Here is a 16,463-nt window from a genome sequence, read left to right on the forward strand (position 1 = left end):
TTTTTACGAAGAAATGCACAACAATATTCGTATGGAACTCTTAATATAATATTTATTAAGAATTAAATTGAACATTCCCACACGTATGAATTTTAGAAAAGCTCGTAATTATTCTGGTAATATTTCATGCTACGATGGCAAGCGGAATATTAAAACAGAATTATCATTATTGAAATAAAGGTAGAAATGAAAAGGTTGAATAATCAGTGAAACACTAAAATGAAAATTATTATTATCAAACTTTTGAAACGAATAAAAAAACCTTTTCCTTTTCGATTTTTTATTCGGAAACAAAAATGATAATTTTTCCATTTGCTGCTATCCCGGAAATATTACGTTAAAGGAATATCGTTATGATCATCCTGTTACGTTATCTTATTTGACACTTTTATACGTCTAAAAAATGTAAAAAATATTGCAAAGAGATTCAACCTTTTTTTACCCTCTCGAACAAAACTTTCCCTTAACAACGAATAATCCTATCTGATCTCACAAGGCTAACTCGAAATTCGATAAAGAGGGTGAAATCTTTTCCGTGCGAACACGAGGGAAACGGAAAAATAGGGACAGTCGACGAACCGAATCGTAACATAACGACAGACATTATGTAACAATGTTGAATAAATTCAGGTATGTTTACAGCATTTTAATTATTTGTATCTATACTCAGAGGTAGGATCACAATAGTTATTATTATATTGTATGGATAAATCTATCACACCGTTCTGAGCCGAAAAACCTTTATTGCACACACTTACATGGACTAGGAGAAAGAGAAACAAAAGAACATCTTAAAACTATCGATTGAGTCTATCGATTGTATCTAGAACAATCTTCTAGTTACTGTTGTTTGTAACTAGCGCATCTGCATATGAATAGCGAGCACGAACTCGCGTTGTCATTTTCAACATTAACTCGTACCTTACTGTATAGATATATTGGGTTGGCAACTAAGTGATTGCGGATGTTGTCATTAGGTGGTATCGACAAAACCACCCAATTTTGTCAATATTATCATTAATTCTAATTTTGTCAATACCACCTAATGACAAAATCCGCAATCACTTAGTTGCCAACTTGCTATATGTTTTTAAACAAGAGGTAGATATAGTTTTACAAAGTGTAAATTTGAGAGACTAAAATGTTTTTCCCTTTTTCTATTTTGTATAGTGCTTAATTCTCAGCTCTTTCTTCTATTTCTCTCTTTAATTTAAACAGTGCTTAATTCTCTGCAATAATCTTAACTTCGTTTGCATAGAAGATAAGTACACACTAATTTACCGCATTGTGATTTGGTTAACTGATTCAGATTACGTTGGATTCTACTTCATAAAGAATATACTGTTTTCATCTTTGTGGAATATTTATATTTTCTATGTAATTATTCCTCATTGGCGATGATTTGTCATAAAAATTCTAGAAACCAGACAATTCTCCAACGTTCAAATAACAGCTACTATAGTATAATGTCTGTTGTGGAAATAATACTTAAATGTTGATTACCACCAGTTCAAGTTGCGAGCGGTAACAGATCACTTGCTGGATCAAGCTAATGTGCGTCTGTTGTGCGTGAATAAATGTGTAAATGGCGTGTTGCGTGTATTTAGGCAACCGCATGATGACGATCTACGGAATAATTATTATCAAACCGAGTCACTGGTTAGTACGTCGTTAATTTACTACAATACTAGAGGATACTAGAACGGGGCGTTACGACCGCAAATGGCAAATTCGCTTAATTTTCCGGAAAGCGGAATAGGTTTCCTTTATAAATTTCAATATTATTAGGTCGTCCGAAAAGTTTCTTTCGTTTTATAAGGATGCGCAACATTTTTCGTTTTACATTATTTTGTCCAATTACGTATGATCCATTTTGTTCAATCAAGATAAAGATTACAACGTTCGACAGATTAGGTTTCATGTTTGTATAAAGATGCGTTGTTGTAAAAGACGTATCTGTAAAAGGTTTTAGACACTTTTCGGACAACCTAATATATATCGCACGTGACCCAGTAGCGTGGATATTCTATTTCCGATGATCATTCGTTTCATTTATACGACTGCTCGAAAAAAGTAGCATAGAATGATTTTGTAAAAAAAATTGTTCCATGAGAAATTTGAATTTCTGGTCGAACGAATCCAAACAGTGGTGGTTAAACAATTTATCCGATAAGAATCTGTCGATAATAAAGGTCAAAATATCTGAAAATCAGGTTAAAATTGCACTGAATACTAATTATTTGATACATTCTAGAATCGTTCTGAACTCTACACTATAGCATTTAAAATTAGGATTTATCCAAATGGAAGTTCATCATTTATAGATGAAGTGCGCTATGTTTCTCCGAGTGGCCACCTGGAGTATTAAGGAAAACGTGGTTTGGTTAGTGATAAAATATGTACGTGATCACGCGTATAAAATGGGTCTCGTGAGGAGATATTTACTCAGCCAGCCCAGCTAGAAACACTTCCTGGACTCTATAAAGCGACTGACACAAAATACGGTAAACAATATAGAGCAGGACCTCGACTGATATTGAACACGTACACCTTTGAACTTTCTGTTTTAGTGAAAAATATAAAAGATACAAAAGAAAGGCGCGGCTACGAGAGAATTAGATATTTCATTGTTTTCAATTCTTTCAACAGACAAACAGAGTACTATTGTATTTAAATAAGATCTAATTTTGATAAACACTCACGGTTTAACTACTATTTTTTTCTACTTTTCATTTCTTGAAATTAATCAATACCAAAAATTGTACAAAAAGCAGCCAGTATATTTTATTCAGTAATTGAAATAGTGCTTCAAAAATAAAGAAACCGTTTCTTTGGTTTTTAAATGTTTTGATTTTTTTTATTAAAAATTTCAATCAAAGATACTTTGACTCTATCTCCAATATAGAAAATAACAAAGGGAACATGATACAAATCACAAAAGGTAAATAATGTTTCGTGCTAAAGATAGTACTTCGTAATAAAAAAGACCGTTCATATCTGATGACCGGAAAAACATTTGTACGTGAATTAGCGAATCTGTTATAAATCAGGATTTCGATTAATATACAATTCACTATCAATTGTTTGATTATTGTTGATGCTAACGCTTGAATTAAATGATGTAACTATGCAATGGGAATTGTTGTCTCGTTTAATGTGATCAACCATCATTTAGCGATTGACTAATGCTGTGGACGTAGATAAGCGGACCAGTAAATAATTGTGGTTGCACATGATCCAGCAGAGTATTGTAACGTGTTTATTTTGTGAAACGAAACTTATGATCTCATCAACCGAACAAGCGTAGTGTATGTTTAAATTATAGTAACTGAAAAAATTCTCATAGCGCAGAATTTACTATGAGATACATTTGTTTATGAAAAAATACTAAATTTGGTGTTATGTTTTAATGAAGAAAATCAATTAGCACAAAATATGAGCATAAAATATACAGATTATTCAATTATGTGTCTTCGTTAATTAGGTGCTTCGTTCTTTGAAATTCAGATCTACCATGGTAAATTATATAAATCAATAAAATACGAACGCTATAGTTCTGTCTTTTTGTTTTTCGGAACTAAGTTTGCTACACCATTTGCTATTCGTGCTCGAAATTAGTCAAACTTAAATTCGCTGACTTGTGATAAAAATTACATTGGTCGTTAGATGTAGCCAACAAAGGAATTATCAAGTCTGTACACAGTTACTTGATTGTTCTAGAAAATTAATATAAGTTTGGTAACAAAGAACAGAACAAATTAATACCGTTTTTTTCTTTGAATTACTAATTCATTAATAATTTGTATACTTTGGTAAGCCACATATTGTTACTACAAATCAATCAGTATCTAGACACGTATGAGCGAAAACTATTTGTAAAATTATGACACGCATTTTTTTCTGTTAAAAAAACGTCAAACATTTTGAAACAAGCAAATTACATGGAAGCAAGGAAAATTAGGAGCAGAAGAGATCCGCGATTTCGAAATGAAACGTTTAACGTCGATTTTCCAGCGTGTAAACTAATTTTCATACGGTCGCCAATGGATCGTTAAATCGACTCGGCCATTAGGAGCTCGATAATTTCGTCTGAAAACATTGCGGTGCAGAAACGTGGCTCTGACCTAATTTTAGAGCCGATTTAACGTGAACTTGGTTGTCGTTCATCGTTGTCCTCCACGGGATATTCGATATTCGTAACGATCCGCTCGAAACTAGAAACAGAACCACAATTTATCGAACGTCACATCTGTGATGTTATCATCCACGCTTTCAAATCGATTTAGCTCTTAATGGCATCAATTCTACAAGGCGGAAAATCCGGTATCAAAGATAATATCATTGAATAAAATATAATTATAGCGGTTATAGAAAAACGACGAATGTTCGATCTTACGTTTCGGCAATAAAAAGCAATTTAACAGGTCTATAGCTAATAATGCTACGTTGGCGTCATGGTTTGATTTCTCCCACAGATACAGTAACAGAAAAATATCAAACGACAGAATTTTCACATTCAGTGAAAATTATTAATACAAATCCACGAATAAAATAATATACTAAATTTGAATAAAATCTTTGCTCCAAAACTGATAAATTATTTTATATTCTATATTTTCTAAGAAATTTCTCTTCGAACTTCTATAAAAGAGACAAGAGTGTGAAGTTTCAGTTCCTTGTAGTAAATGATCCGACAAAATGGACAATTCTCAATGACAAATGAAGCGCATCAAGTATCGACATTAATTTTAGCATCAAATTTTTCATAAGTTTCGCAAGAAACGTCCATTCAATCTGAAGGATCAAACGAAGCGCGAAGGAAAGGAAATTCACTGTTCGTACTCGCATGATTAATAGCAGAGTGCACAAGTGTCTGAGATTACGGGTTCAGGTCAGGTCAAAACTCAGGCGAGATTGATAGTGATTTCGCGATTATTATCCTACGTACAAATGTTTAGGATCGTGAGACTAATCGTAGGATCGTTTATCTCGCGAATTATTTAGTACGCAATAAATAAGTACAAAGTCTTTAACCGCGTAAAAGTTTTGAATAGAATAATTTTCTCCTGAATAGAACCGAATATTGATATAGTTCTTCTATATTAGATATTTATCTAATATAAAATGTTCTTACTACGATTTACTCGATCGAGGTCACTTAAATACGATTTTTCATTAAATTAAGTCCTAGATTCGTTTAGATCTCAGTAATTCCTGAAACAGGATTCTTCGACGATAATCTTCGATCGATTAATAAAATAAAATTTCCAAGCGTATATTTATCACGACTTTCGCAGTACTTTGAAACATTTTCAGTATATACGTCGATTCGAGACATAATCGCATAATATTACTATAATATGTGCAAATTATTTCCGACAATCGTTTGCCTTGTGCACAGTGATTTCATTAATTTTGAGCAGGCATTGCGTCTTAATTAATTTAGCGACAGTAATTTAGTGGTATTTCAGTGGCTCTTTTCAAACAGGAGTGCCTCTGAAATGTCCTTTAATGGTTTCCGAGGGTTCTTCCTAAGCTTCCTTCGCTAATATCGTTAGTACACTCACCAATCTCCCACGATTTGCGCATAAATTCCATTATAACCGTCGCCAACATCGAAAATTGCGATACTTTAGACAGCGATACTCTGACTTTCGTTTCTTTCACTTTGCAATACTTGCTATTTGAATGGGTTCTCCTCTTTCAACACATAAAGAAAAATTATTAATATTCTTTCTTAAATCTATCATTTAATATATTAGATTTCATGACTACTTCGAGAGATCTACGCTTTTGATTTTCACCATAGTTTACTCACTTTTATTTTTATTAATATTCGATAGAGTCCAGGTGCTATTTGCCTAATTTGTTTACAACGTCGATCATGGTAAATACCTTAATGTTACGATGAAGGAGATATCAAATGGTATTTTGAAGAGAAAAATAAATGATCGGGAAGTGTCCTTGGCACCCACGCTCGTCAATCTTTCGCCTTCGTATTCCTACGCATTATTTATAATTTAGAACAGGCGAACCTGTACTTTGCGGCACCGATAGGACTACTCGATAGTATTGATTTAATCCAAATATAACTAAACACATGAAACAAAAAGTAAAATCAATTTTGGTACACAATGAATCAAAAACATACGAAATATATTACGATGAAGTATATTATATTACGAAGAAGATAATTTAAAATACTGATACTACAGATAAGCTGAAATAATCAGATAAAAATTAAGAAACAAAATGCCAACGAAGTTTATACTTAGACAGGGCTATTTCTAGATCGCAACCCTTTCGACAAAGTACTTCTTTAATCTCCCGTGCTTTATTCCACGCGTTTTAATAAATAACAGAAGCGATAAAAGTTTGACGTCGTTTTACGATGACTATCTATGAGCGTTCAATTTCGTTTTTTCCACGGTCAATGTTGTTGACCAGGTTAAACCTCTTTCAGTAGTTCTGAAACTAACAAGTTCGTAGCGAATGAATATTTCCTTCGACGAGAAAGTCCTATCAGGCTAAAAATGAATGATTCGCTGTATAAAAAAAAGTTACGTTACCGTTTGAAAATATAATGTAAAACTGCGGCGAGTATAAAAGTGGAAAAGAATGAACTTTGCATTTTTACTCGGACGTCGATTAAAGCTGAAGATAATTTTTTGTCACTTATATCCGCCAATAACGTTTGTAATTATCTCGGTAATCCTCGATTAAATTGGGTACTAAACGAATGCGTTTAAAAACATCAATAAAAGAAACATTTGCTACTCATCCACGCCGAAATGAAACCATTTCCCACTGTAATGAACAACGACAATATATCCGAAATATATCAACAATTTTCTACAGAAAAAATGTGTATTCCGGGGAATTTATTTGAAATTTTAAGCACACCATAAAAATTCCACACGGACCGACGTATTTCACGGGTTCGGTGATGCGCATAAATCTTTCACGACGAACGGTGTACAACTTCGAATTCGAAATCGAGAGAAAAGGACAGCTTACTGAGATTTCTTCTATTCTTCTGAAACGAGAGATTCGAGGGTAATTGTAATTTTTAGCCAGCTTTTTCGTGGCAAGTTAAGGAATGTAAGTCCGTATTTCTTCTCGAATAGTTTTATTATCGTCCTAAAAATAAGCGGATGAAAGTGACTCGTAAAAATCCTGCACACATTCCACCAGTGACTTCGTCTTTTATTGTCGCAAGTATCATGAGTCGAGAATTTGTTGCAGCTCGAAAGCCATCCCGTTTATTGGAACGTATCGCGTGGAGTCGCGTACAACCGTGAATTCACGGAAATTTCGTCGACGAGTGAAATGGAAACTACTTCTGGAAGTCGTAAAAGAACACAAAGGGCAGAGGAAAGCGATCGTTGGTTCGACGTATTTTGGTATTTTGGTCGAAGAGAAATCTAGCGAGTTTTTCAAAGGACAGACTAACGCAATTTTATATTACCGATATCGTCGAGAGGACGAAAGGTGGGACTTTGGAAAATCAGTCGTACGCTTTTACTGATATGTATTTTTTAGTATTATATTTCTATGACTTAAATAACAAATAGCTCAAACTCGTATCCAGTATACACAACTGTTTTCTAAACACCTATTTCACTGTTCACTGACTATTTCAAACTCTCAGCCGAAACAACTTTTATCTACCAAACTTTCTACGCGACATGATACTTCTGTTTTGAAAATTTGTTTTTTAGTAGTGGAACATACTGAAGTAATTTTCTAGCGTCAGAACACGGAAATACATGTCGTCATAAAGCGTAAAGAGAGAATTTATGCTTATTAAAATATTAAATCGGTCCTAAATCATATCCTCGTAGTAATCTTCGCCATGTTCCAGGACATTTGTATCGAAAAGATTTAATTAAAACTCGGCTAGATGAAGCGTGTTATATATTCTATAGATTTGTCTAAGATTACCATCTTTCTTAAACATAGAATACATTTCCCACTTTAAAAATGAAGCGAATATTTAAAAAATCAATAGGTCAGGTTACGGAAATATTTGAACCAAACTGTGATTTTCAAAAGCTTGTCGTTTAACGAAGCAAACAGTTCCACAAACTGAACCATGTTCTTTAATTTAATCTAACTCATCGTAACTCTATGCACCCTAGCAAAATCTATAAAATCGTGATTTAGATAACGCTTATTCTGTATACGAGAATGTACTAAACTTAAGTTTCTTGACAAAATATCTGTCTTCTCTATCTTTTTCCTTCTTTTATTTTCTTCTATTATTATCTATATATTATTCTATTCTATTCAAATAAATCTACTTTCAACTATTTGCTTTTACGTTTTAAGATCCAATATTTTTGCGTTCTAGAGTTAGCAGATAATTCGGTATATAATACACGTGATCTCGAGCGTTTCGGAACATCTGAAAGGAAAGACATCGATTATGGTAACAACGCGAGTCGGTGGAAAGAAAGAAATTGAGTTGCGATATCCTTGAATCTCTATACATTAGCTGGAAACCTTACAGGCCGATGATCGTGATTGGATTTATGTCTAGTCGTGAACATTAAATTATAAATCGATCGGACACCGTCAGAATGCGGGGAAAATCTTTCAGCAAGTTTCACATGGGAAGGATTTACAAATTTGTAATATGATCTGCTGTATGACCTCACGTCGTACAACTATTAGGTTGTCCGAAAAGTTTCTTTCATTTTATATAGGAGGAAATAATAGACACACAAGGTTTTTGTTTTATATTATTTTGTCGAATTACATACAATCCATTTTGTTCTGTTTAGATAAACACCGCGACATATCACAGACTTGGTTTCACGTTTGTACGAAGGTGCAATGTTGTAAAAAACACGTTTGCAAAAGAAAGACACTTTCGAACTCGAATTTTACATTTCATCAAAATTTTGCCTATATAATATCTTAGAGTTACAGTGTCTTAGAGTCTTACCTATCCGATATCAAATAAAAGACTGCGAAGCATTAGAGTAGATTTTTTTGAAAAATACAGTTCTGATTCGCACTAAATCCTTGTTAATTTTCCGACAAATCAAAGTGAACTTTTTCACAGTTCTCGATAGACAGGAAATTTCTGCATCCATGTTGACAAAATAACATTTTCTGCTATTTACGTTTCGAAATTGGCACGCTTGTAACGCGACACAAGCACGTGCAGCTAAAACTTTCCGAATGCTATTCACGATGTCCTATGAATCTCACCGAACTATGAAGTTGTTAATTGTAACACGACCAAAATGGTCCGAGTTCTCAAAACTTAGCACCCTGTCGTTTTCCGCCCTATCGAGTCTCCTACGTATCGATCGATTTTATAAATTGTGATTTAAATTCCTTCCTATTAAACATAAAAATCAAATTCTATTTATCGCTGTCTGTACTTCGAAACATAGACAAAGTCATGTTTTACAGAGAAGCTGTTAATTACGGAATTATACATTGAATTGTTGGCGAACGTTGAATAAGTCTATACAGTGCTACAATGCATACATAAAGCTAGAATTAGCATTTCATTGAGGCAGCGTGTGAACACGAACGGAAGTAGGAATTGCGAGAAGGTTTCTGTAACGTGATCGAGTTTCAGAAGCATTTCGCAGTCTTACGAAACACTGAGGCAGAATTAGTTCGTTGAAAATAAATTCCTTGTAAAAAGTGTAACGAGATGTATGAACGACAGGACTACACGTAATTTCTTGAGATTAATTTTCATTTCGGACATAATCGTTTTAACACTCGTTTCATTGCGTTGCACTGGAAAGATTAATTTTAACCCACTATCTCGTGGACCCTCGTGACCCATTGTAATTTCATCATGCAGTATTTCGTATTTTATCGTCGTATGAAACGTCGTACGGATGAAAAACTACCTTCCTCTTTCGAAACCATTTAAACATTTAAAAACAAAGGAGATATTGTACGTAGGAGACCCGCTTTGGATGGCAGAGAAATTATTCACGTACTATACAATTACTTTTTGCGTACTACCATTAAACTAATTCTACACTCGTCTCACCGTGTATCGTTAGTCCATAACGGAATAACCAATTTCCCAAAAATTTCTGTCTCTGTTCAAGCGACTTCAAAGATATTCCATTTGAATTAATTAAATCTCCACACAGTAGGCGGAATACAGAGAAGCGCAACCTTTAATAACAAAATTCTACGTAAATATTTAGTAATTTTTAGAGATACGATTTACGAAATAGAATTATTGCTTCGCGATATGAATCTGCGGTATTCACCGATGGTATTCGATATTTATTCGCGCGGCTGGTTCGAAACCGCTCGCGCACAATAAGAAAACCGATGAAAAGCACGCTCCATTCCGTGCCATTTGGATCGTTCAATAGCACACTTTTTGACGAATCGCTGGTCAAATTGAGCATTCATGAGGATACAGAAGGAATTTCAGACGCGACGTTTCGTAACCAAGATTCCCTTTTAGCGCTCTGTCGTCGAATACATACGTAATGCTATCGTAAAACTCGAACAATCTGGCGACCATTATATTACCGCTCTTCTCGTGCATATGTATCTACGTAACATGCACGGCAATACACGTACGACATACGCGTACGAGAGGAGTACACGTACATAACGCGTAACCAAGTCTTCTATTCCGTGAAATAGCGACGTACACGTGAGTCTGTTACATTTATGGATATCGTATGTTCGCGTCATAAATCAGAGGAAATAACCAGCTACAAGATCCATTGTCTCGTTGCATGGCATTGCATGAAACGTTTGGTAATGATCGAACGATTCGTCGATTTCCTATTGCGCTCAACTGATTCTTTTTCACGTGCTCGTGATCCGACGTTGTTCTTTCAACGCTTATCGACGGTTGTTTAAATCGATAGAAATATTGAATTCTTTTATTCGCTACGTATCGATAAACCAAATAGGGAGAAAAAATTCAGAGACAAATAAATATTTCTCCTTTTGCGTTTTATACGCGTTTCACATATTTCTATATCCTTTGATTACTCGTAAACGTATCAAAATTTACGGTCTAATAATTAAACACGAATAAAAAATGTTTGTTCGATACCAACGAGATACTGTTGAAGAAAACAGTTTCGTGTTTTCCGTCGTTTCAATAACTTGCTAAGTGACTGGATTTCGTTTTTAATTAGAAAGGGAGGCGCGATCGTGCACGACGCGAAGTTAATTATGGAAGTAGCCGGTCGTGCAGTCGGTCCCGCCATTTAAGATCAAATTACATTAGCGTTGTGTAATGTCAGCGGAGAGTAAATTGTGGTCACCGGGTATTCCTCATTCTGTTAGCACTGTAGGTCATCGCAAATACCCGGTCATCGTCTTTTTAAATGAATATTCATGGCGAGGATTTGAAAACCATTAACATCGTCGACATGCGTTTTTTCCTGCGCGAATTAGTTCGTAATTCCCGACAATACCAATCGATTCCATCGTTTCGCCAACCAGCAAACTTGAAAAAACAATTTCATTGTTTCCCATCGATTCTTGTTGTTCGTAATCGGAAGGACAATTATTACGAATCTGTTTCGATTGGTTCATTTATCAAGATGATTGCGTTAAAGCACGGTCGATGAAGAAAGAACGAAAGAGATAAAATACCGAATTCCAAATCGAAGGCCTATAATGCAGTTGCAAGTTTATTATCGCTGCTGAATTCCTGGGAATTGTTTATTGAAATATTTATGCTTCGATTAAATTAAACTTTAACTTTTGTTACGACACAAGCTACTTCATTTGCTATGCAGTTTGCAAAGAAATATAAGCCGCATTTTTGGAGAAAAAAAAGTAAACGAACCGTGAAACATCCTCTACGCTTTCCTACAACAATTTTCCTCTATGAAACTCTAACGAATTCTCAGCCCGTTTTAACCTTCTTCTAGTCAGCCTTTTTTGTTCCACAAGGCACACATAGGTTCAAATATTCTCTTTGCATATTCTTCGATATATACAATATGCAGATTCTTTATGAAAAAAAAAAAAATATCGTTTATCGTCTATAATTGACAGAAAATTCATCTGCGGTGTATAAATATTTTCCACAAAATGGGATTTAAATTCGAATAAAAAGTCGAAAGTTTCAATTTATATTTAAAGAATATCATTCGGTTAAGAGACGTGCTCGCTGAATAAAATAAATGAACGCACGTACAAGTTATACGTATTTGCAAGCGCATTTGTTCGTTGTTAATTAGAATATCTGATATTCTACCGTGTGTTATTAAAGATCGTATCGTTACATTGTCCTGTTCGGTTCGGTATTTACAATCTATTTACAATTCCTACAGACGTCCGATGAAAATACTCACGGCGTAATAACAATACCTAAAGGTATTCATCGCCGATTGGTTACTCATATCGCATCTAGCCGTATGTATTTTTAAATAAAAAACAATTTCAAAATGTACGACGCTGGTTACTTGAATGGTTTTGATGTATCGTACTCTCTACGAATATTACACGATTCGATAAACAAAGCTACCTTTGTGAGCGGTTCTTTCCAGTATCACCCCGTATAATGCATGTCATCTGCTAACATCGTACTTATTTTGGATCAACACGACCGAAAGTTTGATCTCTATTGAGATATGTGTAATTTTGTGTGCTACACTAGATTAGACGTAGCAGTCTAAGCAGAGTATGAGTGTATGGGTGTATGTTCTTTTTTATTATTTAATTCGTACTTTACAATTTGTCCAGCTGGACATTTGGTAAATAGTGAGAGTATGTTCGTGCATAGCGTCTCATAAAACAGACGAATGCAAGTATTCCGTTGGTAGTGTGGTAAAGAAGATATTTTTTTTCATTTGGTAGAATTTTTACAATCAATTCTCATTGAGAATTATAAGTAAATTATTTTAGCGTGGTACTGCAACTTGGATAATAAGTGTTTGATAATTTAGTACGTAATAATAATTTAGTATGTTTGATTCTAGTTGAATCTAAATGTTTATATATAAAGGGTAATGTCTTTTTAGTCTGCGGATCTGATCCGTCGTGTCAAGTAATTGGGTAACTAATGAGGTAAAGAAGAGTAAGGTAATGAGGTAAAGTGCTGAGACGCGTGCAAATATGTATCGACGAATATCTTGTAAATCACATATTAAATAAATCTGAAATTATTTTTATATCTATACTAAGTGTAATCTAAATGTTCCTATAAATTTATTTCGTCAATTAAGATCCACAGTTCTCAACAATCCCTACTAAAAAATGAGCGTAACGTAAAAAAAAGCAAGAACTTTTTTCAGAAAAAGAAAAAAAAATAAAGCGTTAACGTTTCATTCATAGTTCGTCAATATCGCGTGCCGTTCAGTGGTGAAAACAGGCACAGTTACAGTTCCAAATCGAACGTGGCCCGATATAACTTGCGTTTCATAGGACGCCGATATATCATACTATTGCTCGATACGCTCGAGCGTATAGAAATCGAGATTTAATATTCCTCGAAGGTTTGTGTACAAGGCAGTCTTATGGATCTGGCGTTACAGACGAAGAAAGAGTGGGTCATTAAAGCAGAAGCTACTCACGTCAGAAACGTGGCAAGCGTTTACGATCCGGCGTTGGTATCGATTGTAGTCAGCGAGGAAAAGGAGGAAAAAAGCGATCTTTAGGGCTTTACTAGACCGTTATTGCCATTTTCCATGTTGCGACGTTTCTTCCCTCGTTATTTCGAGGCGCGACCGCACGCAAAGGGATTTCTTTCGACGAGCATTTTAAATTACGCGAAACGTTCAGGAAAACGTGCTCGTCTGCTGCTTTCTTCTACTCGGCCTTGGCAGAAAGTGAGTAAAAGTTTTGAAATTGGTTTGCATACTTTCGAATTTAATTGTAATCTGCAAATTCATTTTACGCGCGCAGCCGCAAACTAAATCGATCAAATTCACTTGCTCTAGATTTTTCAACTTTAATTGTAAATAGAAGACAGCAAGGTGAGCTACGTAAAAGTGTCGCAAGCTGTTTTCTTTCAAGTCATCGCGGATGCATACTTGCTTCTTTCTCGTTAAGTTCTAGAGGTTCTTAGAGAACAAGAGGTTTCTCGCTCGCTTGTTTTTCTTCTGAGCGAAATAAGACGTTCAGTTTACGTTCGATTTAAGAAGAAACAAAAGAAATAAATCGATGTCTGCGCTAGTTCCGAGAAAACAGCTTGTAACATCTTACGTGCCTCATCTTGTACGTGATTTAAAATAGTTAATTTTTATAAGACGAAATGATTAATTTTCATCAAGTTGATTAGTTTCGGTTTCGTGTAAGTCATATCAGATATCGTGTCGTTGCTTTGAAACTGACACAGCATAAAAATGATTGGCTTTTCGTGGAAAGCAAAGAAATGTCTCCCGCATTACGTAATAGGACATTATCTTGTTAGTAAAATTTATCGACAAAAGAAAGTCTTCGTCATTTTTTATCGAGTAAACCAAGAGAACTCCCCTCGTATACAAAATGTTTCCTCAACATCGTTCAAGAGGCGAAAGAAAGATAGAGGATTTTATGGTAATCAGGGGATAAAGGCTGCATTTCGTGTAACAAGCTAATTTAGAATTCAGAAATTGGATATCGCTGTCGAAGACTTTTGAATTGGCCATTGAAGATCTATTTCAGTATTCTAAACTTTATATTCGGATTGCGAAGTGAATAGCGAACGGCGTGAATTGGCAAGCGAAGATTAACGATGAAAGCTACGAGTTACACGATGCAACGGAAAATTAAGAACTGAAAACCAGCGATAACAATTATCGATCGTGAACGGAGAAATTATTAACTGGACAAATCAATAAATGGGTGAAAAGCAGTAATTGGAAATGAAAAATAAAATGGCGAGATTTTAAAGAAAGATTTCAGAGGAAATAAAATGGAAAGATTTTGAAGAAATGTAAATAAGTTAACTTTGTGAAATACCATTTATAGATATACGATCTTTGATATTTTTCATATTCGAGACGAATAACACAATCGCAAATTTGTATGCTCGTCTTATGCTCGAATAAACTAACACAAAGGTGGATGTACGTATTCCTTTCACTTCAATTATTCCCCGAGTTACGTGATAGTTGTGTTGCCGCATGCACACAGAATGACTTTTATTATGGTTACTCGCCACATCGATCAAGAACGAACAATATTATGCTTTTTCCTGGCTTCTACCAACCTTCTTTTATACCAAACACAAGAATCCAAACTGTTTGATCAAAAGAAATTACTACTTTTTATTTTATTACATATTTTTTATCTTCCTTGCTCGTATCTATTAAAAAAAAAAAATAATATTTCCCGCCTAAATACTTCTCGTTTATCCTGAAAATTTCAATTTTAAATCTCGATCATATCGACAAATGCGTCTTTCTATATTATGTACATTTTTAATCAATTTCGTTCTTTTTTCACTGTGTATGTGACGAACGGTATTTGTTTACCGGCCATATTTTGATATTCATCAAAACATTTCGAGAACTTCACGTCATGTGTTTTTCAATTTCATGGCAGAAAAAATCACGCAATTTCGAATAAAATAAACCGAGTAAGCAAGCGACTCGCTGACGATCTTCTGCGATGAACGAAAGGCTCTCGTTCTTTATTACGAAAAAAAGAAAGATACAGAAAGACAAAAAAGTAGAAACGAACGAATTTAGCGGTTGCTTAACGATTTAATTAAAAACGATATAATGGGCGTTTCAAGCTTGTCTCTCGCCAACGTTGATGTTCGTTTTAAAACTCGAGTTTTATGGAAAATAGGATCCATGAAATGTTAACTCGCTCTTAACGTTTGCGCTAACAACAATTTTAACTGTGCAACTATACACTTCATGCGAATAGCGCTGTTGATGGCAATGCACTTTATATTCTACGTGAGAAAGCATTATACGCGACACAAGATGGGATTGCTTTTTCCTAGATGAAACTGATCGAGAAACAATAGTTACGAGGTGATGTTTCATAAAAGATAAATATTACTCAGATACGGAAAACGACTTAAATTAAATAAATAAATAAATCTTGTCACTACCAGAACCTTGTAGATATCCTGCAATTGATGAATATTTGGGGATAGAAAATCGATAAAAAGGTTTTAAGCCTTTCCCCTTTAATCCGATAACCTGAATCCTTTTTACCCAGACTTTTCTTACTTGAACCTTTTAAATTTCAAAGGATCAAATCGATATGGCTTCGAACGAACAGATCGATGTCTAATCCTAATTAACAAATAATCCGAAATAGAATCTTTCCGCCAATCAAATTATTTCTTTTGTCTGAAATATCGTTATCTTTGAGATTGTACGGAATGGAAAATAATGAAATTTATAAGTTAATATTTTCAGTGAGATTAATAGCTTCGACGTGGAGGGAATGAAGTATATAAGTGTGGGTAAACACAGATATTAATTACGTGGATAGATAACTATGTATTTGATAAAATGAACGTTAATTAATTTTACTTGAACTTCCCCAGCACT

General features: G+C 34.5%; 1 protein-coding gene across 2 annotated transcripts in view; it reads right to left on the minus strand.

The window, feature by feature from the left end:
• LOC132905699 (diuretic hormone receptor-like) overlaps window positions 1-16,463 on the minus strand; it is a 62,430-nt gene that overhangs the window by 44,257 nt on the left and 1,710 nt on the right. The window lies entirely within an intron of this gene.

Source organism: Bombus pascuorum, chromosome 3 (genome assembly GCF_905332965.1).
Source record: "Bombus pascuorum chromosome 3, iyBomPasc1.1, whole genome shotgun sequence".
NCBI lineage: Eukaryota > Metazoa > Arthropoda > Insecta > Hymenoptera > Apidae > Bombus > Bombus pascuorum.